A 24,028-nucleotide genomic window follows, 5' to 3' on the forward strand; every position below is an offset into this window, starting at 1 on the left:
CACGGGGTCCGGCGGCACGCGCGCGCGCGCACACACACACACACACACACACACACAAACATACACACACCCCCGAGCGGAGTGGGAGTGCGCTCCTTCGCTCTGCGCATGCGCGGTCCCCTCCCGGCCGGAGGGGAGGGGAGGGGACGGGAGGGGCGGGGCGGGGCGGATGGGCCGTCATTGGCGCCGCTATTCGCGGAGCGGTTGTACGCTGCTTTCTGTGCGTAAGGGCCGGGGCAGCCGAGGGAGTGTGCGCTGCGCCGTTGGCGTAACGTTATTGTGAATGGAGCGGGCGGCGGGGCGGGGAGGATGATGTCAGCCTGCGAATGTCAACAATGTAGCGATTGAGGGGCGGGGGCGGCGCTGGGCCGGGGCGCGCGAGGCGGCGGCGGCGGAGGGCGCGGGCGGGCGGCAGAGCCGGGCAGCAGCGGCCGCGGGAGCGCAGCGCCGCCTTCCCTCCTCTGCCGGGCTGCCACCGCCGCCAGCCCCGGGTGCCGCTCCGGCAGCGACACAGCCGCCGCGGTGCCGCTCCCCCCCCCTCCCTCCCGCCTCCTTCCCTCCCACCCTCCCTCCGCTGCGGCTTTCTCTCCTCCTCCGGCCCCCCTGCCAGCCCCCTCCCTCTCTCCCTCCCTCCCTTCCCCCTTTATTTTTCTCCGCAAGACTTTGGCTCTGGAAGCAGCTGGTTCAAAGCAATCGCCATGTGATGAGCGTCTGGGTCGGGGTGTTTTTTTTTCCTTTGGGGGGGGGAGGGTGCAGGTTTCTGACCGCAGAGAAATATTAATAAGAATTTCCGAAACAACAACAGCAGCAGCAACAACAACAAGAGAAAACCCCCCCTCCCCAAACCTTCTCAGCTGTAACAGTCTCCCCCACCCCCCCCTCCCGCCCCCCAACCCCGGCCCGCTCCACTCCGCCCCACGGCCTCCCCCCTCCCCCCTCCCCAAGGCGGCGGCGACAGGGGCGACCCCCGAAAGTTGCGCGGAGGCGAGGTGAGTGCGCCTGATCCGCGGCTCGGCAGCCCCGCCGGGCAAGGGGAGGGAGGGGAAGTTTTGGGGGGAGGCTGGACGGGGGGTAGCGGGGTGTATGTCGGGGGAGGGAGGGCGGGGGGGGCAGCGGTTTTTTTTCCCCCCCTCCTTCTCCTCCTCCTCCCCGAGCAGCTGTTGCACGGGGTGAGCCGGGGGGCTCTGCACCCCCGGAGCGGCCGCGGGCTTTGCAGGAGCGCTCGTTGCTTATTCCTTAAAGTGGGAAACACGCGCGTTGCGTAACGGGGAGCGCGCGGTAGGCGCCCAGGCGCGCGTGTGTCCCCGCGCGAGTCCCCGCGCGGATCCGACCCCCCCCCCCCCCCCACCCCGGCCCCGTACCACCGGGACCCCCCCGGGGCAACCCCCCTACGCGAAGGACCGTCCCGGCGCCTTCCCCCGGCCCCGCCACCGCCGCGGCCACCTGCAGCCAGCCGCTCGGGGCGAGCGGGCACCGCGCCGTGCCGCGCCGCGCCCCCGGGGCGTGCGCCGTCCCCTTCGCGTCCCCCACCCCCGTGCTGGTAGGGCTTTTTTTGGTAGGTTTGGAGGGAGATGCGAACTCCGATTAACAGTTCCTTGGATCATTAGAACGTGTACGCGGCGTGTAGGCAAAGGCAGCGCGCCGCGAAGACGCTGGCTGTCATGAAAGAGGCTAAGTGTGAAATCATGCCTCTCTCCTTTTGTGGAGCAGGCTATTTTGGTAGTGCAGCGGGTGCCTTGCTTAAAACGCCTCAGTTATCGTGAGATCGTCGTGCCCTTGTCGTTGAAGCCCCCCCCAACCTCCCTCCCACCTCCGGCAGCTCCGGAGTAAAGCGCGTTTTGTCGTTCTTCTTCAGTAAGAAACGCGAGGCAGGGGCGACATGTCGTGAGAAATAACTCTCCGGGATGTTGAGAGCGTTGGGGAATTGACGGCGCGGCTGTTTGCCCCCGGTTGAAGCCGTGACGGTGTTTTTCGCCATGAAAGCGCGTATTCAGGAGACTTCCGAACTGTCGCTGAACTTGTGTGGCGTGTTTTAAGTCGGTATTCTGGGGCCCCAGCTAGGCACAAGTAGGGGGACGTTTGGTTTTTGGGTGGGTTTTTGGTTTGTTTTTTTTTTTATTTAGGCTGAGAATGGTCTGATGTTCTGCTGTAGACGGTGGAATGCTCCGCAGTTTGGAGCGGGTGGAGGTGCTTGGGTAAATTGGCTTCTTCAGGTATGTAAATACCGAAATCTGAGATAATTGCGTTTGATGAGATGGATGGAATAAAGCGATGTGGTTGTGTGTTAAGGTGGTGTCTGGGAGGGGGCAGGGGCCGTTGTAAGAAGAGCCTTAAACTGGTGTTTTAGGAGTCTGTACATCTGACAGAAATAAAGCTCGGCTTTGGATGTGGGGTTGTTCTTTTAAAAGCCTGTGTTGGCTTTTATATCCCCTCGCCTGACACACACCCCTTCCCTGTCACTGGGATCGGGGCACTTGTGCAGCAAAACGGATCGACATTGCGCTTCCCTGCGGTGTGCTGAACCCACGCTTTCAGCGTCGCTTGTCACATTTGACCCCTCCAGCTTCAAAGGCTGTTTCTGAAGGTGCTCTGCAAGAAATGGCAGGCAGCTGTGACTTAATTGGGAAAGTAGAGGATTGAAAAATCATAGGTCTGGTTTCCCTGTTAGTCTGCTCTGTGATACCGGCCGAGCCATTCAAACAGATGTGTGCCGAGCTGTGGAGTGGGAGAGAAAGCTCCTCAGTAGTGATTTTTGGAGACAGGGTGGTTGTCAGGGTGTTTGGAGGTCTTTTGTGGAAGTGCTCCACAGAAGCACAGCGTGTGTTTATCTCTGGGCACTGTTGAGCAACTCCGCTGGGTAATTTTTGCTGAAAGAACTACCTTGCTTGAAAACTTTCGCAGTTGTGAGGATGGGATGGGAAAGGTACACGCAGCTGATGAGTGCTGATGAGTACGCTGACAGATCCCGACTGGTTCATCGTCAGCAATTGTTTCGCCCAGGTATCTCACACCCGGAAACGGTACTAGGACAAGTACCCCTAGTCCTTTTCTGACCTAGAGGCACATCTGGAACATCTGTCGGTATTAATGTCACGCACACTGGCAGAATGCAGTGGTGGTGGAGGTGGGACGCCCTCCTCTCCTGCCCTCTTTGCTTTCCATCATCAGGAAGAAAACCTTAGCTGTCAGTTTTTCCGTGCTGAGCATGAAGGAAAGTTAAGAGATGGCACCTGAGTTCCTAGCTCGGACTAACGGTCCAAATCCCAATAAAAAAGGGCATTGGCGTGATGCTCCTAATACGTGGAAACATGTAGAAGGCCTCATAGACTCCTTGAAATGAACAGGTTTGAGATAAAATCCCTGGACTGTATAGCGGTCCTACCTATGTTCCTTCGCGTGTGCAATTAATGACAAAGAGAGCTGAAAATAAACCCCAGTCTAGGTGGTGTGTAACGTGGAGCATGGGATGGAAGTCGCTTGCCTCTGCTTATTTTAAAACTTTTCATTGCTGGATATTCTGTTCCAAAGCACGAGAGCTATTTTTCTTAACGAGGCTGCAGTGTGATTGCCAGTTGGTTATTTTCCTGACGCTTTTCTCTAAAAATATCACTGGCTGTGAAAGGAAAAAAAAATAATCAGTGATTGTGCTTTTATATTTTAAAAGTCCAAGAAGAATAAAAAGAGCTATTTTCTCAATTGTGTGCCTGTGGTACCCTTTTTGGGTAGGACTTCATGTACGCAGATAAAGAGGAGACCTCTTAGAGTGTGGCTCAGAGACGTTTATGGCACTAAGCTGAAAAATGAGATGTGTAGCATTAATATATGCAAAGTAATCACTTTGGTAGTAATGACGTTTTTATGTAATAAACTGTTGGTGTAAATTGAATAGCATTTATTGTGTGACATGAACAGAGTCTCTTGTGATTTCAATTTAGGTGGCGTGAGCATGGTTTATATATTCAAATCAAAACGTACGTGCCTTTTTACTCAAAGGAATGCTCTCTGAATGGCTTCTCAGTTTACAAGTGGCATGAACGTACCTGTAGCGTTTAGCAGATCTGACTTAGGTTTGAAGGCATGCTTGCTTCTGTCTTTCAACGCTGGGTCTCAATTTCCAGCTTGGCTCATTTTGGGTGTGATGGTCCCGTATTAGTGGTTTCTGAGTGGAACTATGCTAGGGGATGTACACCAGTAATTCCATTCATGTTTTGAAGAAAATTTGGACTTAAACTGAGAGCTTTCTCTTAAGTCCAAGTTAGCTCTGCTGCTACCGATGCTTTAAGAGAATGTGGAAGAGAGTCTTTCTGACACTGCAGTTCTTTACTGGTATTTCAGGAGGTGCCTAAATGATTTTGTTGTAGTAGCTGAATAGGCAGTAGATTTCTACCCCAAGTAACTCCCTAAGGTTTTCCAGAATAGCGCTCAAACTGCTTATTCAGCTTTTTACCAAAAAAAAAAAAAAAAGGTCATCATCCCTTTAATTTCAGCCAAAAGACATTAACCTTGGCAGCTGCCTGAATATTACATGTGCATTTGAAGCTTGCATCGAGGAGATGTAAAATGTATGAATGTAGCCAGCTGAGTTGCCGTACGTTCGTTTTGCTTTTTAGTTAGGCAGAAACATCTTTGTAGTGGATTGAAAAGAGCACTACTTACTCTGTCACTCTTGGACTGTGAATTATGATTTTAAAGCAGGCAAGAGGTGGTGTGCATACAAATGCCTTTGTGGCCAGTGATGGACTCGCAGCTCCCGAGTTACTAGAACTAATGATACTGATCAAAGAGCAACCATGTGTTTGGAACAGGTAAATAAAAAGGAACGTGGGAATAAGTTCAGAGAAAACCTTTATGCAAAAAGTTTACACGTGCAGCAGGACTTCGATCCATCAAAAACCGGGCTCAGAAGACTCGTCTGCTTGACTGTATTGATCGTCAGGCAGAAAGAGCCACAGCAACAGCCTGAAGAACACCAGCTGCGCTGCACCGGCATCTCAGCAGATTGATAGATGTGGCCCCATTTGGCTAGAAACAGGTTGTCCACAGAAAGCGCCTCATGTGGAGGGGGCTGAAGTGCAGCTTCTGCATGGGTGAGGGGGCTGCCAGGCATGCAGCACCATCACCGCATCCCCCCCTCCTTTGCATAACCCCTCATCCCTCCCCCATCTCCTCTGCCTCTATAAACCTGCTCGGTGCAAACCTGGGACACTTCAGATTCAGCGCCTCAGAGAAGAGAAGGAGGTCGTGGTGGTTGCAAGGGGAAGAGGTACCAGGACCTGAGGAGGTACCCCATTTTCTTCTTTTTAGTGTGAAAGGTAACCTGAAAGGGTGGGATCCTTCCAGATTTATACCCAAGACCTGCAATTTGCATGCAACTTTCTCTGCTGTTGTATCAACTAAAGAGATGCTTGGAAAACTGTTAGGAATCCAAAGTCTGGGAATTTCCAGTTTACATCTAGTAGGAATTGAAATGGAAGCTGGGAGCTTATTTTTTTTGTTGCTCCAGAGCTTTGAAAACGCTCAGCCGGGCTCTGATGGGTAGATGGGGTTTGGTGCAAGGGTTCAAGAGGAGTCTCCCTGCTAAGAAAAACAGGAACTGTTTGCTGCTCATCACCGTGCAGGGCTTCTGGGCTGCGGAGCAGTGATTTTGTTTTCCGAAAAGAGGAAAAGCGGTTACGTCTGTTTAAATAAACAGAATGACCCTGGAGACTTAATGACGGCTACTTATTACAGCTGACATCCACGGAGGGTGGGATTTGGGGTTGGGTTGTTGGTCATCCCCCCCCCCCCCCCCCCCCCCCCCGCCCCAGTTTAATTGGTGATCACTTTAAAATTCAAACCTGAACTAGGAAAACAGGAACCGTAGGTGTGGAGGTGTTCCTTCACCCCGATTTGCATGCAGGCTGTTTTTTATTTAGTGGGTAGGTGTGCTCGGTGGATGTGAGAGCAATTCAACGTGTCAGCAGTTTCCTACAAGCTGCTCTTGCTGACTCACGTGTCTGGTGCAGCTTGGAGCTACCCTCACTATAAACCATCTACAATGGGAGGCAGAGAGACGGTCGGCGCGCAGCCCTCGTTCAAAGGTTATTTTCAGTTCTCCGGTCACTGCTTTGCTGCGGTTTTCTTCCCCAGTAATACCAAAATGCGCTTGTCACTTTGCCAGGCTGCTGTTGCGTTAGGCGCCTAGAGTAACGTAGAAGTTCATTGCACCGCTGCGGAGGTGGTGCTCGAAGTATGTATCTAAATGCCGCCGAGGTTCAGCAGGACTAAACCTCTGGGGTTTATTTTGTTTCTTTTGGGGGTTTTTGGGGGTTTGGGTTTTGGTTTGGGGTTTTTTTGGGGGTTTTTTGTTTTTTTGTTTTTTTGGTGAATGGGACATTACCAAAAAAAATACCCCCAAACATTATTCCCAGCTTGGACGTTGCAATTGCTGTGGATGAATTGCATCTTTGCTTGCTGGTTGCAAGCTGTAGAGTCCCCTGCCCTTTACCTCCTTTTGCAGCAGAATTTTTCTTTAATGCCAATGGGGAATTCTGATTAAAAGTCTGTCTTTAACTGCCCTTAATTTTCAGAATGTTACCATTTTTTTGTCTGTTTTTTTCTCTCCTGTGTGGCAGTTAGGATGGCTGTTGGCATGAAAGTATTCCTTCATTTGCATGGAGAGGGAAACTTACGCTCTTGTACAACTGCTGCTTTATTTACAGACTGTCCTGATTACTCATAAGGATCTTAAAAAGATCGCTTCTGCTGACTGATGATTTTTAACTGATCTTGTGTTGGTTTGTTGTGGGGTTTTTTCCTTCCCTCCTTTCTTTTCCTTTTCTTAGTCACAAAAGCCTTTGCAGAAGCGGAGCGAATTATCCATCTGCAGTCCTGGATTTACTGTTGCGGAGTTTAGATTTGTAGTCGTCTTTTGTGTATTTTTCTTCCTTTATTTTGGAACAGGGGTAAAAATAACTGATCTCTACAAGTGTGATAAACTAAGCCAGCTGGTATTAAAACAGGTTTTAATAACAGTAAGGTGAGTTCTTGTCTCTTGTTTTGGTTTTAGTCTATTGCTTTGACCAGTAATGAATAGAAAACCACATTGAGAGCTTTGTAACACATGAAGAAAATGCGTGTTCTTGGTTTCCGCCAATACAAATGACTCATCAGTATCAGTAGAGCTTCTACTTCTAATAACAAAACTGTGGAAGACCTTTAAAACGTGCGGTTTTGACCCCTACTGTTAGTGAAAGGTTGGAAAATATTACGTAGACTTTTTTTTTCTTTAACTAATGGAAGCTTTAGCGGTGTGCTGTGCAACAGTGAAAGATCTCATACCTTCAAAAAGAAAGGAAAAAAAAAAAAGTAGTCTAACCATACCACTGCTCATGGTGCTAAAACCTTTGCCTCTCCTGTCTCTTCAGTATCGGGTGTTTGATCGCAGTGAGTATTGCCGACGCTTAGCGTCGATGTCAAGAGATGCGCATCTGGAAAATATCATCTGTTTATGTTGAGTTGGGGAAAGGCTTGGCACGCTCTGTTGGTCTTACTGAGCCTGCTGTTCTCCACCTCTCTTCCACATCGGTAAAGAGAGGACAGTTAAGTTCGCTGAGTGACCTGTATTGCTGTTTGAGCCGGGGTCGGAGAATCCAGAGAGGAAAGTAAACAGAAAATAGGAGCTGAAGAGTACACGGTATCAGCAGGATGTGTCTGTCATTACCTAGGAGGAAACACACGTCTTCCAGTACTGAAACTGATACTGAAAAGAGGGCAAATCAGAAAGTGATCTGTTCAGCTCCTCTCTTTCTCTCTCTAGTTTTCAGTGATGCTGGCATCCCTTTTTAGCTGCTCACCTGTGAGGCTGAGATCTTTTTGTCAGGACTGCCCCACGTTCACTGCACCACAGCAAAGCAACCCCTAGCTCCTACTCGTTTTCTGTGACACAGTGCTGTGTAGAATGAAAGGTTATTTTGGTTTTAATATAAGCAGAGCACGCCCTCCATGCTGTTATAGTATATCAAATTTTAATTCTTTTATGCAAGGTATTCTGCTTTTAATGGTAACCCGATCACTGTCTTCTGATCTGCTGCATTAATATATAGTGTTGCTGCCTGCTTTGAAGTTCCTTGTGTTGTTAGATTTGAGGACTGCAAATGAGGCAGAGCTAGTCTTGTCTTCCCTGTTATAATTCCAACATTTATGAAACCTCTGTGTTTGCGTTCTCTGTTGTTGTAATATTTATAGTGGTAAGTTATTCCTTATAAGGATGTGATTTTTTTTTTGTTTGTTTGTTTCTTATATTTTAAAAGCAGAGTGTGCTTTTCACAAAATCCATTCTGGGACAGAATCTCAGTAAACCTAGATCTATCTCAGCTCTCTCAGTGTCAGCATCTTTTACCACTAAATATTTAAATATGTCTATATAGGTAATTTGGATTTTGCTGAAATACCTTGAATGTATGTGTTAGTTCTTTGTATAACCAGACTGCAATGGAGAATCTTTGTTTTGTAGCTTCATACTGGGCAAGGAACACTAAAAATAGAGACATGGAAACTTGTGGAGATAAACTTTGAAACAAGTGAAAATCCAATTGTTTGTTACATGGAAACAATAAGAGAGACTTTGCTATTTCCACATCAGTGTAACAGAAAAGTCCAACTTCCAGCTTAAAAGTGTTTTGTATATGGAAGGTTCTTACTGAAGTTCACAGAATAATATTGAGTCAGGACTGCACAATTAGTGTCAGTGGTTACTCAGAGTTCAAGGGGACGTGGACTCAGCACTCTGATTTCAGCTTGTTTTCTACAAACCTGACAGTCAGAAATGTCATGAGGGTATGGTCATGGTGAATGAACGATGTGTCTAAATCTCCCCCATGTTGTGAGCTCTGCAGTCTCGTAAACGGGACTTGTGTCCAGAATCATTGAGGGCTGGACCAATGTAGGGTAACAGCCACTGCCGCTACTGAATCTTGAGACTGGTATTCTGTTCTGCATCACCTCCTCACCTTTCCATGAGCTCGCCCTGGCACCTGTCTCATCCCACAGTGGGCCAGCCCTGAGAGTCCAATTGGCAGAAGATTATTCAATGTGTGTGGGGGTTAACTTTCCACCGGTTGAGTTTATTGCAGGGTCTGGCAAAGAATTGGGTGAGACATCAAATGAAACCAAAATTTTTTGGAAGTCCTAGAGCTGGTCCACGGGACACCTGGCTCCCAAAACCTGATGGCTGTCATGCCCCATCTCCTGAAGGTCCCTTTTGTCTTGGTTTTGCAGTCTGGTGGTACTGCAGGAAACCATTAGCAGCCTGTGCCCAGCCTTAACCTGTAGCTTGGTGTTAAGAGCTTACTGCCAGGGCATGAGAGGTTTGGGCTAGGACCAAAGCTGTTTAAATTTGGCTTGTGTTTGCAACAGACAATTGAAAGTACTGTTAGGGGAAAACAGAACTCAAGCAAGTCTTCTATGTAAATATTGAAATATTCCAGTAACTGTTGTTATTCCCACCCAATTCTGTTTGCTTCTGGTCTCGTGTGACCTGGTAGTGCCACCTATCTCTCAGCTGTGATGAGCTCTCAGGAAATGAGGCCTAAAACCTAAGTTATAGCTGAGATGAGCAGACCTGGTGATTGCAGAGGGTTTTTTTTTTTTTAACCAGGTAGCTGCAACTCTAGACCCTCAGGTCTTCCTTGCAACCTTGTATCACTGGGGATGACAGCAAGGTTGTGCGCTTAGAGAAGTTGAGTAATGGGTTCAGCAGATGATCAGAGCAGCCTTGACTGGCCTGAATTTGCTCAGGTGAAGGAGGGAGTCCAGCTTCATCCTTCATAACAAGAGGCTGAAGTTAGGAGCTGTGCTGCTGTGTGAAAACAGGAGGTCCTGTTTGGCTGTGTGCTTGTTGGACTTCGCTGGGCTGATTTGGCTTTCCAACCAAGTGCATGGCAATTTATCATCTTGGCCTGACTAATTTCTGACACAAGTAGATGAGGGAGACCACAGGTCCAAAAAGCAGCAGAGCGAGAGCAGGGGAGACAGGGGGATGCACCTGGCGGCACAGGGCCTCAGCCAAGCAAAGCCAGATCAGCTTGAACCGTTGTGCGTAGTTTCACCCTGCATGGCTACTGGAACTGGTTGCTGTTGTTTAAGAGGGGGGTGGTACAGTGTTCTGTGTTCCTAAGTACCACCCGTGGTGGTTCTGTGCAGAGCTCAGTGCTGGCCGTGCATGTTAGGCAGACTTTTGGCCAGAACTTGACGACCAAAAGATATTAGAGTGTCTGCCTAACTTTTGGTTAGGTCATGCTCTTGGGCTGGAAAACCTAGATTCTGCTTCAGGTCAACTTCAGGTGTCTGCTGAACTTGAGGTGCTTGCGTGTTGAACCTGTACCCTTCCAAATGCTTCTGACTCTACTCCGTGATTTAACTTCATTTCCAAACCTTTCATTTGTTCCTGTAACTCTTAATAAACCGTGTACTGAGGGGAAGTGTGGTGCAGAACTCTTGTCACAGAAATATAAATTAATTGATGATGTGAAGTAGTTGCGAGGCGTGTCAGTGAGCTAATGCCACTGTAAAAGTCACGGTAACTTAGAAGATCGTTGAGTGGCTTGGCATAGCTCTAAGTTCACGGTGCGGTGCAAACACAAGGACTCTGCAAGGAAATTTTTTGTTTCTCTTTTTCCCCTGCTTGTTCCTCTTGGTTTGTCTTGTTATTAGACTAAAAGTAGAGTCAGTGATTCATTCAGTAATCTGTTTCTTGGACAGTTAGTCATCTGCCAATTTGTGTTAACTTTCCACTTTGTTCAGAAAGTGAGTAATGCTTAACGCAGTAACCACCAAATTCCAGGCTTAAAGAGTTGTGAGCATCATTCAAAACATCTCCGAACTTTCTCTGCAAAATTTTTTGCTATTCCATAAGATCAAAGCAAGTAAGGTCTGGCATACGGTTTGTAGTACAGCTACAGTCCAATTGTTTTGTCTATCCCCAGTTATTGCAGCAAAACACAAGGTTGTGAATGTTCTGTTGTTCACCAGCCGGTATTACTTAAATCAGTGCAGTGCCGCTTGTTTTCCTTTGTGACTCCCACTTTCAATGGGTAAATATTGCCTCCTTATTCCCCTCCCTCTCCAGACTGCTACAACTTTATTAATTTATACCGTTCCCTACCTCAATAAATTCTGATGCTATCAAGACTAATTAAGTGAAAATAGCTTGCATGGAAAGCTGGAATTGGTATTAGCTGCCTGCTGCAAATGTTTCTGGTGCAATCTGTAATTCTTTTTTGGTGGGAAAAAATGATAGTGCTGTTGCGGTGTTAGCTATATAAAACTTGAAGCTATAAAGCCTTCCTATAGCGATCGGGTAGCTATTTTGATCTCAAGGTGATGCCAGTCATTTCTGAAGATGAACACAGTACTTGTTTGAATCACTTGAGACTTTTTTAACTACTTTTCTTCTTTCTTCTGGAAACTGGAGTAGCATAAAGAGTAACAAGGTCAGTAATGTCCCAGGAGAACTTTATAGGACCTAACTCTTTACAGTCTCCTCTAAAATAACATGAAAGGGCTGACTACCATGCTCAGCAGCAAAGGTATTTGAAGTACAGGAGCAGCTTGAGTGCTGCAAAGGAAGATGTGCATGCATGAGCATGGGGTGAGATGGTAAACATGGGTACCAGAAGTGGTTCGCTTGGAACAGCACTTTCCATGTCCCTTCAGCGAATTTGTCACCTCTGTGTGTAATTATTCTGCAGTGCACATGGTTTTAACATGTCCCCCGTGCCACGTTTTTGTAAATGGGCAATGCAGAAGCTAGAGGATGAGAAGGAATGGTCTCTGGTTGTAGTCTGTAGGCAGCCCATGGTCCACTCCTGCAACAGCATAACAGGGCTAAAGCAGAAGGTCTGTCATGCTCGGCTGTTGTTGGAATAAGAAGGTATTTGGCCTTGAAGAAAAAGGGGAAGATCCATCTCTCCACTCCTAGAATCCAATTCCAGTCTGTGTAGATGAGCAGAATGCCTTGGCAGCCATGTTCCAGTGTGAAGAATTACAGCTTCTGAAAGGGTTTTTTTTTTCCCCTCACAGTGTGACTGAGCACACCAGTGAATTTGAATAGCTGGTTTAAGTTTTGGATGAACAGCTATTCCAGGGATGCTTATTTCAACACCAGCCTTTGATATTTGCACATCTTGATTACCTGCAGATTTTCCAGCATCGTCAGTGCTAGTTAATGCACTTGCCTCTTTAGACTGATTGCAGCTCTCATATTTCAGAAATAACTTGTTTCTGGTTTGGTCTTGGTTTCAGCTGCTGAACTTTACTTTCCAGGAGCAATGCTGGATTGGAAGTTGAAAATTTTTTGGATCAAATGTGAGCAGAGCTTTCACCTGCTTTTGTTTGAAAGGCACTCAGGAGACAACCTGTCCAAGTGCTGCTCCCCTGCCTGGTTTCAAACAAAAAAAAATTAAACCACGTAGTACTGCATATGGAGGGACTCAAAAGCTGCACCAGAATAGCTTGGGAAACTCTCTCTGTAAAACAAGCATACTACAAAATTGCTCCCTCTTCCAAAATCAAGGTTTCCACCTTCCTAGGAGGCACTAAACCTGCTGCAACCCGTTGGCAGTTGGGATGCCGGCAGCTGGGCAACTGTGCTCATGGTCTCCTGCGCTCAACGGAGAGGGAGTTGCCCATGGGCTCCTGGTCAGCAGAACCATCAGCTGCTGAACCTGCTCCACTCTCTTCCGCCCCACATAGGATTTCTGTGCCTATACCAGCCTTGCTTTTAGGTTTCTAATTTAAACCTGCAGAGCATTACAAAGAAACTTTCTTCTTTGCTAGTTTTGGAGCGGGGGACAAGAGCAAGGCCTGAGGTCAGCAGTGCAGCTCTCTGTTGGGTTCAGTGCTGTCCGTGTGCATGTGACTTGAGCAGTGGCTGATTCACCACCTGAAGTTGCTTTGGGTTTTTTTTATTTGGTTGGGGTTCTTTTTTAGCATTTTTTTTTTTAAAGCTGGTAATCCACCCAGAGGTAAGAACTGGTGCTGTTTTGTTGGATTATGAACAAATTGAAGCTGTGAGGAATGTCTTTGCTTCCAGCCTTCTGCTCCTGTGAGCTCGGGTGGTCGATACGGGGTGACAGACCTTGAAGACTGAACTAATGCTCCGGAGGAGGCAGGTACCAGCCTTTCACAGGAGTGTACAGTGTTTGGGGGACTGTTTAATCACCGGGCTTGGTGCTTGAGGTTTCAGGCCACCTGGGTGGGGTAGAGGAGGCTTTAGGATTTACAGCCATACTTGGCCTTAACACCTGGCACAGCTGCTTTCTTCAGCTGGATAAGGGTCAGTGGGGTGAAGGAGACATGACCAGGCACCCAAGAACTTGGTAGCCGTTGAAACCCTGATAAGGGCACTATTGACTTTTGCAAAGCCGAAATCATATTGAGGGCATTTTTATCTGAGGAATTTTTCATTTTTTCCTCTCCCCGCTCCCCCTCCCCCCCCCCCCCCCCCCCCCCCCAAATTTTTTCTCTGACTGTAAAGTTCAGGCCATTCCCATGAAGACGGGAACCCCGGCATTGTCCTCCTGTGCAGAGAGGGGCCCCAGGAGGCGCAGCTGGGCCAGGGCTCTCCCCGGTATTTATAGAGGGGTGTCTCCTGCCCCTGCTTGCTTGCTCTGCAGGTGCACTGCTCAGTCGGTTAAAGAAACCACGAGATGACATGATCACCAGGGTGAAACAGTTTACAAATAGCTTTTCAGTGTTTGTTTTTATTTTTAACTCCTTCCCCACCCACGGGGCCCCTCCCCTGGTGTATTGGTGAGGTTGAAGCGTCTCAAGGAGGGAAACTCTTTGTTGTTGAGTGTACAAAGTGCCCTGAGAGTTTCCAAAGGACCTTCAGAAAATTAGTTCCTTTCCTAATGACAGGGATCCCACACCTCTTCCTTCCCCAAGCCCCACTTATTCCCATCTGCTCCTTTCTTATTTGGGATTTAAAGGGGTAAAACAACTTCTGTGGCTACTGGGTTGGTTTTTTTGTGGTGGACACAAAATGGATGGATGTTGGGGTTTTAGGGATTTTTTTGGTGGGGTTTTTTTTTTTGTTTGTTTTCATCAGTTGTCAGGCCTTAAAAAGATACTGGTAGCGACATACATGAAGCTAATGGAGGCCAGATGGTGTCTTTGTGCCCCCTGTGAGGAGAAGAGTCCCCAAACCAGGTTCGGCTGCACAGCCATGGACTCCCAGTGACCCTAGCAGTGTCGTCCTCATGGGACTCTCCTGGGCAATAAGTATGTGCCCTTTTTGCCCTAATTTTAGTTTATTGTGGAGAAGTGTTCTCAACTATACCACTGCATCTGATCATGAGAGGAAATTCAGGCATTTCTCTTTTTTTTTTTTTTTAAATTTTTTTCCCCCTAACCCGTGTTTAATTGCTTATGGAAAATTCTGATCAAAAGGGTGAAATTTCTTTGCTGGATGTTAATCTCAAAACCACAGCTCCCAATACCCAGGATGCACTCGTGGTAGTGCCCTGCTTACAGCCTTTTTCCAGCACTGTGTAGGTGTGGGTAGGTGTGTGTCTGGGGGAGAAAGGGAAATGGCACGAATGGGATGGAGGGGTCTCTCTTGCTCCTTGGGCTGCTTTTCTGCTTTGGTTTTTAAACTAAAAAGAAAAAAAAAAAAAGAAAAAAGAAAAGGTCTGGCTGCCTGCAGAGTAGGTTGATCATTGCAGAAAGACTTGACGCGGGCACTCCATGTATGTATTTGCACATGCATGCCGATGGCTGCGTGCGTACTTTGCGGCTGGTGCAGCGTAGCTGGAAAGTATGTGGGAGCACGTCTGCTTCCTCTGAGGCTGCTACAGGTGGTCAGAGGAGGATGGGGGGCGGAGGAGGAGATGCTCGGGGTGAGGTACGACACCCACTTCCTCTGGCGTGTGTTGTCATGTGCTCGAACCTGCTGCCTTGCCGACAGCCAGGCGGCTGCAGGTCGCGCCTGCGGTACTTTGCCTTTGCTCGTACTGATTTGCTGTTGTAGGTTTATGACTAAGGTTGTGGTTTAATATGCCCTTTTTAGGTATGCGAAGTGTTTAAAATTATCTAGTGTTGCATTTCTTTTTTTTTTTCCTTTTTTTTTTTTTTTTTGATCATAGCCTTTTCTGCCTTCAGAAGTTTTCACAACTTTTGGAAAGCAAGAAGCAGAACTTTTAAAATAAAGAAAAAGTAGTTTTCCCTGATTGATATGTCAGCCGCGAGCAAGCATTTTTTTTCTTTCACAGTTTAAATATCTACTACTGCAAACTGTTGGTGAGCCTTAAAACTAAAGAAAAGGGAAGCTTAAATATCTGTCATTTGTGAGGAGACTCTCTCTCTCTCTCTCAATTTAGATAAGATGCCTGCCTTCTGCAGCCGTACCCCGAGAAGTCTGGTGTTAGCGTTTGCAAGTACAGATTCATTGCCTCATAATTTTGAACTCTTTACTTGAGGGCCTGTAATTTTCCTTAGCTGTTCAGGTGCTGCCGAGTGCCTCAGACATGTGCTGAGTGCTCGAATTCCCTGACGTTTCAGATGAAATGCTACAGTTTAGCAAGCTATGCTGCCGTCCTGCTCAGGATGAAGATTGCACATGCTGGCTTGGGGAGAAGGTGGGAATGGAAGGAAGTAGACCTTTGCTTACACGTACATCTGATCAATGCGACAGCCTTCTTTCTTAGCATATTGTGCAGCTTTCATGCCTACTGATCACCAATTTTTTTTCAGTTCATGAATGGAGCTAGGTAGGGTTTGCCTGCTTTTCTGACTTTATAAAAGGGTGTTTTCCCTGTGCTGGGCTATCTCGAGGTTGACACGAGCTCCAAAAGCTGTGCTCCAGGGTTGCTCCTGCAATTGAGCTGTCAAATGCAGCTATTAGTTATCCAGCAGAGGTATGGAGCAGTTGTTCTGATGTTTGTGCCACCTCGTATCTTCTTGTTAGTTGAGATTGCAACAGGAAGACCCAACAGTAGGCTGTGTTTTTGACACCTTTGAAAACGTTGATACGCAACCATTTGGGTAAGTGTTAACGCTTGATAATATGTGGTTTGAAAAGGAGTAACTGAAGGGAAATCTAATGCCCCACACGGCTGTAATGAGATATGTGATGCGTTAGCAAAGTCATACGGAATTAAATTGATTTAATTTGGGAAACAGTGCTCAAAGTCTTGTAGCACTTTGGCTGAAGTTCATCTCCCGCAGAAAGACTGCTGAGCTGTTGTTTCTTGTGTGTTACTTACTTTGAACTTGAGGTGTTTGGTCTTTGTAATCCTGTAATCCGCTGACCAAAATCCTTGTATGGGTGAGGTAGTGCCACAGAGCCAGTGGGAGAAGTTCAGGAAGAAGGTGCCAGTTCTTCTCTAGAGGATTTGTTGCTCAGTGATGCCTTGGTGCAGCCTTTGCTGATGATCCTGGGGTCTTGGGAGCCCCTGTGGACTTCATCCATCTCAATGCTGGCAGGGTGATGGCTGGTTCACTGCACCAGCAGAGCCCATGCGCCCCTCAGGTCACATAATCCATGGGAACAGCTCCCAAATTGTGTGGAAAGCAAAGGCTGGTCATTCTGATTTAGGGGCTGTTTGTTGAAAGGAACAAGAGGAGGAGGATGAGTTGAAGTTACGTGCAGCTGCCGTTTCTGGGTTAGAAAATAAGAGACAAAGTAGTGCAAAGGCAAGAAGCACCTGAGAGGGGGGGAACCCCTGAAATTACAGATAATAAGTGGGAAGACAATCAAAACTCTGTCCTCTGTCACGTTGGAAAGGCGAACATAAAATTAAAATTCCTGTGTTGGAGTAGCTTGTGTAGGAATTAAAATGCATACCTATTCCAAGTTGCTACTTTCTGTGCAACCTAGCTTCAAAATTGCCCAAAGCAAGCTGCTTGCGTACAGGAAACCATGTTTTTGACTAGAAGGTACAGTAAAAAGACAGGGTGGGGCATACATGTGCTTTATTCTATGAAAGTAAAAGGAGAGGGTATGCTGCAGAGCACTCAATACATTCATGTTACTTTTCTTCCTTCTTCAAAATGAGTTTAGAAAGTATTGTGCTGTCAAGGTACAATGCTGAGGCTTGAACAGTTTGTGTGAGGGTTACAGTGTGCCATTTAAACTGCCATTTTGCCATCCATTTGGTGAACAAGGGACTTAAAGGTTGCAGGAAGTTTAAAAACATGCAAATCCCCAAAACAGAGCAAGTATTTGTAAGTTCAGCACACCAAACTTGCATTGTAAATAAAATACGTTTCTAATTTATTTTAATTTTCTTTTAGAGGTCCTACTGGTAGACAGAAATGAAGCAGATCAAGATCTCACCGTGGTTGCAAGCTGTGGCAGAAAAATTAGCACCACACTTTCCAGTGGAAGCAGAACAAAAATGTAAAGTCTGCCAATTAAATTGGAAACAGCTCTTAATTTCCCCTCTCCTCCTCCCCCAAAGGATGAATGGCTTACTCTTCTGGATGGAACTTTGTGTAATGACTCATAGTTTTATATGGATTAGTGTGAATATGTAGGTGAGGGAAGACGCTGGTATCTGAGAAACTATATATAGTGTCTAGGAGAAGTGTCCTGGAACACAGAATAAATGAACGTTTGATCTATTTCTCTTGCTGAATTAACGGAAACATAAATGCAGAATATTTTCCTCCCTTTACTCCCTACCCTCCCAGTTGTGCTTGGCAGATGCAGAGGAGGCTTATGATGCACAGAGAACATGCCTATTTCAATAAGTGAATTAGTGAAATAGTATCCCCCTTCGGTCTGTTTGAAATACGCATGGACAGGGCACCAGGAGCCAGAAGTGTGACAGTCTGGACATCAGCAGTGAGCATACAAAGTTTCTGTGGTACCCTTCCTGAGGTGGTGGTGGTTCTGGTGGGTTTCCATCTCAGGGCTCCTGTATCACCCTCTCCTCCCTACAACCATTTACTATGCATCTACTTGAACCAGAATAGCTATTAATAAAACCCATATCAATGAAACTTAAGGGTTAGGGGAATAATGAAAAAAAAAAAAGGACAACTTTTTTTTTAAACATCTTTTCAACTCAGCCATTTCACTGTGTTGCTCATAAGCAAGCCTGAAGAAATTCAAAGTGGAAAAAGTAAGGGGCCAGTGAATTTTGTAGTACAGGAGAAATGGAATCAACCAGATGAGGGAAGATGGAAATGTGTTGAGCTGGCATTGCTGCAGATACATGCTGTGGGGCCTGTGCCCTTCAGTGTTGTTTTCTCCTCTTAGTCTGCAGCAATGCTATTTTCATTCTGGGAATAATGGTCTTCTCTGTGAAATCTCCATTATGGCCAAAAGCGAGAGACAAAACTCTTCTTACGTCCTTGTATGACAGTCAATATCTTAAAATTAGGCCTTACGTAAGGAACGGCCCACCTTGAGCGGTTGTCTGAAAATCTGACATAGTGAGGTCCTCCTTTTTGGGTTGCTCACCACTGCTTATTTTAAATGCAGGGACCTTATTTTTACACTTTGGACTTTGAGGCTTGTATTGTGCTAGCGTAGCAGTTGTTACTAGGTAGGAAGACTGAAAATCCTGAGGTCAGTCCTGAGGTCCTAGCCTCTGCTTTCCCCTGGTAGCGTATTGCTGCTCTTCTCTGGGAGAACCCCAGCTGTGGATGGTCCTCAGTTCTCTTGGGGATGAACCTTCGGTTTTACCTTCAAGCAGGATGCCACGCAAGGCTTAGTCTTGGGGTGCCACAATACCTTGGGAAGACTTTCCAGAGAAGGGGAAAATATTTAAATTAAAAAACCATAACCAACAACAGCAACAAAAAGAAGCAGCTGCTTCTCTCATAATTGGTGGGGAATCCCACAGTGTCTTCAGAGAAATAGATTTATTTGGCCATGTATAAGTATCTCAGACCTCCCACCATCAGATGTCAAGGAGGTCTGACTTCCATTTTAGAACTAGTACCTGGTGTGGAATAGAGTTGTACTGAAGTCTTATTGCCTAGAAACCCAAACATGGGGAAATCAAGAATTCATGTCATTTGGTGTAGTTTCTTGAAAAGAGATTAGAACTCCAGTATTTATCTTGGATCCCCAGTGCAAGGAGCGGGAGGGGAGCGATGAGGGTATTTTATGATTAATGAGCCTTTTTGCATATGTTCCTCATGCCTCTTGGCGTTTAGTAGTCTCGGTGACCTAGCTTTTTATTTCATTTTTCTCCTGTTGGCATTCTGATTAGTAGTCTCCTGAGGTGCAGGAATCCACCCTAAACCAGTGGGTCTCTTCTTGGCTGTGAGGATGCAGGCCAGTTTGCTCTCCTTTGACTGCACTGGTCAAGTAGGTTAGTGTTTCTGTTCCATTCCTACTGTCACATCGTTTGCTCTCTGTCACGAAACAGTCCCTACAACACATAAAGCCTTCACACTCACCTTGAAAACAGGATCCGCTTCAGATGGGGATCAGCTTTACACTGACGTTGTTGGTCTAATGGAGACCAGGATTAATTTGGGTACTCTGGGATACCTGTCGTGCAGTGGGAGTCAGGTTTGCAGCCCAGGCTGGCCCCCATGCACAGCACTCCAGTGATGTAGACCTGGCCAATGCCAAAACAAAGGCCATAGGAAGAAGTGCTCTTCAGCTGCTTCTCTTCATCCTCAAAAGAGGAGAAACCCAGGATAATAGCACATGGTTCCTGGCATTTACATGTGCAAAGCAGCAAGAGGGGGGAAATCTGCCATACGGACCAAGCAGCACAGTCTGTTGCAGCTGGAGACTTTTTTTTCCTTTATGAATCTGTGTGATTTTTAGGGATAGGGAGGGGTTTGTCCTAAGACACCAGTCCGATCCTTCATCTAGGACAGTATGAAGCACATCTGATACTGAAGATAAGCAATTTATCCCTTTAGATGGGAGTGTTCTCAACTGGTGGCAGGCCGTGTATGGCACATCAATAGCTCTGCCTCCCCTGGGGTTTCTCCCCACAGCTGCAGACCACGTGTATGTGTGTGCACTCACCAAGGAGGCGGGGGTTGTATTTTAACCAGCTGCAAATCAGTGAATCAGTGTAGGGGAAATGATTTCCCTTGAGCAGAGGAAGGCCGTGCTAAAGTGGAGCCTGAGTTTGGCAGGCCCTCCAGCGGTTCAGGGGTAATGGGAACCTGTGCTGGAGGTTCACCAGCTGAAACCTCACCTGGCTCCCAGTTGTCAGGTCCCAGTGAAGGAGTCCCTAGGTGTCCCACTACACAAAAGTGACACAGAATTGTAGGGGTTGGAAGGGACCTCAGGAGATCATCGGGCCCAGCTGATGGTTTGTGTCATTTTCTGGGTCACTCAACCAAGGTGTGGAGGGGCTGGACAAGGTGCATGGGGACAGAAGGCTGGAGCATGAACCAGTGTTTCCAGGACAGGAGCAAGGAGATGAAGAACTACTGAAAATTAAGCATGCTGCTGGACAGGCAGCAGCTCCACAGGGACTGGAGCATGAGATGAGCATGCTTTTGCTCTTCTGGCAGCAGGGCTTACTCTTCCTTTCCTGCCTGTCTCCTTACTTGGAGAGTACTCGAAGGGGAAGTCATCTGGTCAGCCTGCCAGAAGCCTTTCTTCTTGCTTCTGCCCAGCTGAAGAGACAACCATCAAAGTTTCCTCATTCATTTCTAGCTCTTTTTTCTTGGCTGTTGATGCCTAAGCAAGTTCAGTACTCCAGTCTGTCTTCCTCACATATGGGTAGACTATCTATGTAGTAAATATTTTTTGTCTTTCTCCAAGCCCTGGGTGCAACACACCTGTTTTCTGTGGCGATGCATGCCATTTAACTAGCTGTGCTTCAGTGGAGGAAGTCACGAGTAGATGAAGGGTTTTAATTTCACTGAAGCCATTCAGGGAAAGCAGCTGGATTTCTGTTCTGCATGCTTCCTTATTGCACCCCATCTTTGACTAGTTGGGAAGCGCTGTGATGAGCACAGCGAGTGAGTTTTGTCACATGCATGAGTAGTTGGATGCTCACCACAGAGGCTGCAGATTGAAGAGCACCTAAATATCCAGGGCAGAGAAAGTGGTTCAGCTTTGTTTTTATAGAAGAAGCCATAGAGGTTTGCACAAGCCTTTTCTGCACCCTGGTGAGTAACCCAAAGGAATGAGGACTTTCAGGATAGAAAGTAGCTGGCAGCCTGGTGCTTTGGGGCATAAGCATCCTCATAAGAGCTTGGTTTCCAAGCAGGGCGAGGAGAATAGAAGAGACAGGGTGGGGTAGGTTTTCCTGTGACTGACCGGTGTTAATTTTCTTGAACCTTGGCTTGAAGCTTCTGTAGCTCTGCAGCCTGAAGCTGATGGTGGAGTGAACCGTGCGATCTGAGAAGGCGTTTTCTTGTGTAAAGTACTACCATTCAGTTACTATGAAACACTGCCAGTATTTGCATTTGGAATGATACATTTGGAAGTCTTAGTATGTAAATAGAAAGTACCACTGCATGGGGAACACTTGGCTTCTACAGAAATGAAAATTAGCAAAACTAAATGTAGCTTTGACCTCCATCATTGGATGGATTGGATCTATTGATGCATCTGATGGATGCATTGCCTTACCTCCATCAGACCTTGAGGCTGTATGCAGTGAAATAGGTAAGGATCTTAGATTGATCAGGTTATAAGTATACTGCATTGACCTGTGCAGGTTAAGGGGCCTGTCTTCTCCAAATGGAGTAGAAGAACTACAGTTGAGCATGAGCTCATGTGTGGGACGACTAAGGCCGTGCTTTCCAGCTCTGACCTAAATAATGAAACAATTTTCGTTGTGGGGTTGGTTTTTTTTCTGTTGATGATTTTCTTTGCCTGGGAAGGGTGGTGTTTGAAAATCAGCTGCTCTTAAATGTTTAATGAGGTCCTGGTGTTCTTGACAGTATTATACTGCTCAAAAAGAACGTATAGCAAAGGTGTTCCAGTAGGTTTCCTCTTGGATCTTGAACATGAGGAATACCACAGAGGTAGGATGGTATATCAGATGTAGTCCTTCACAGTGAAAAGAAGAAGATAATTGCCCTAGGAATGTTGATGTAAAAAAAAAATCAGCCCTTCAGGTTAATGCTTTTGCTAGGTCAAGATGACAGCAGAAAGTTTGGACCAAGTTACAACATGGAAGTAAATTGTGAATGTGACCATTAGCTGTTGAGTGCAGCAAGGAATGTGCCCTATTTTGTTCCTACTGCATGTATCGTACTTTTCACTTCTTACAGAAACCCCAGATTGTACACATTCTAGTGTACTGGACCTCTGCTTAGTAACATGCCTTTCTGGGAAAACCTATACATAATAGCATTGTTTTAGTGGGCACGAATCCTTGCTTGGGCTGCAAGCACATGTTTTGGACAGGACGTGTTTTGGACACTGCGCATGAAATTTTATATAGCAATTGTCCTCTTTGCTTTTGTGGGTAAATTTTCTAGCGCTAAAATACCGAGCTACAACACTGTGCTTCATTGTTAGACTCGCTGACCTTTGCCTTTAGTTGGAAAGGGGGCAGGAAATCTGTGTTTCCTAAAAGCTGCCTGAAGTCATAGAAGAAAGCAGTATCCCTTCTGCTTAGCAGCGTACAAAATGACCTCTCGGTGCAAGCAGGAATAACTGTGGCCACATGAAAGCCATGTGGAGTCTTGGCTGTGGGAAGTCAGAGATGATGGGAAGCAAACAACAGGCAACTGGATGTTGATGTTGGTTGTGTCAGAAAGGTAAACTTGTGTAGTTTGCAGTAGTTCTTACCAGGATCTGCAACCCATCCCCTATCAGGGTAAGCATGAGCCTATGGAGCAGATGTATACACACCGCTTCAGAGGCAAGATCCTGTTGTGGGGAAAAGTGGTCTTGGAGGGGTGGGAAATGGAAGTTGTTCGCTCTTCCCTGACTCTTGGACTGTGTAAGGAAACAAAAAGCAATCCAGAATGGTGAAGACAAAATATCTCAGCATCTCTTGCCAGTTGGAGAACTGCTAATAATGTTTATAGTCTTGGAACAAAAGACAACAAAACAAGTTACTTAAGAAAAGAATCCATCATTCTGACAAAAATAGAGCTTTCAGCTATTTTTTTGTCTGAGCCTGTGTTTCTCCAGCCAATCAATCCTGTTACTGAATAAAACTCTGGAAATCAACTTAACAAGATTAATGTCTGTAAATATTTGTAAAACCTATGTGTTATACCGTTTCTTTAAATGAGATTATGTCATGTTTATAATACTTACTCATATTTTGTACTCAGTCTGGTCTAAAATTGAATAGTTTTCATTAATTTTTCTTGCTTGTTTAATTTCATGCCTAAACCAAGTAAGTTACAAATCTGCATGACTGCCCACTTATTGTTGCACTCATAATAATTGTACTGAGTCACTGTGCATGGACTTGGATTGCCATAGGGTGTTAATACTTGATTTTTAAGCGAACTTGTTTATCTGAAAGCTGGCTCGTCAGTCTGTGGAATGCAGTGTTTACTACGTGAAGTTCAGCCTGGATCGATTGCAGTTAGGATATGTAGTCTGTGATCATTAATAATCATGCTTAGAATTTGTGTTCATCTTTTCAAGGGTGTTAGGGAATCTATCTGCTAAATGTGGGAAAATAAGTGTTAGGCTTTGAGAAAAGGGAGTTTGTCCACATTTAATAAAGTCTTTTTCAAAGATCCTTTTTTCTTTACTTTTTTTTTGTCCCATTAGGTATCTGTTTTTTGTATATGGTCTATCTTGAATGTCTTGTTTAACCAGAGGAGAATTTGGGATTATGCAAGTTAATAATCAATTTTCTTCATAAACTGAAAGATTACTTTTTTCCTGTCCAAGTTTATTTCCAAGGTTTAGTCCAAGTATTTAATTCCAAACACTGATGCAGAGGGTTTTCTTTTTTTTCTTTTTCCTAATGAAATTTTTCCTCTGTGGCAAAAAGAACCCAAGGGAAACCAACATGTGAAGTACCATTTCACCTTCGTTTATTTTGCTATTGTGTTTGCAGGAAGTTAAAAGGCTGAGAAATCCAGCAGCGGCATCACCTGCAGGACTCTGTTTTACAGAAGAAAAACAAATAAT

At 46.1% G+C, this 24,028-nt stretch overlaps 1 long non-coding RNA gene across 1 annotated transcript in view; it reads left to right on the top strand.

The window, feature by feature from the left end:
* The first annotated feature begins 684 nt into the window (after positions 1-684).
* Positions 685-24,028, top strand: part of LOC311190341 — a 107,300-nt gene continuing 83,956 nt past the window's right edge. The window contains exon 1 of the long non-coding RNA XR_014617205.1: positions 685-989. This is a non-coding gene — a long non-coding RNA (uncharacterized lncRNA). The remainder of the gene's footprint in view (positions 990-24,028) is intronic.

This window comes from Gallinula chloropus (assembly GCF_964237585.1).
Source record: "Gallinula chloropus genome assembly, chromosome: 3".
NCBI lineage: Eukaryota > Metazoa > Chordata > Aves > Gruiformes > Rallidae > Gallinula > Gallinula chloropus.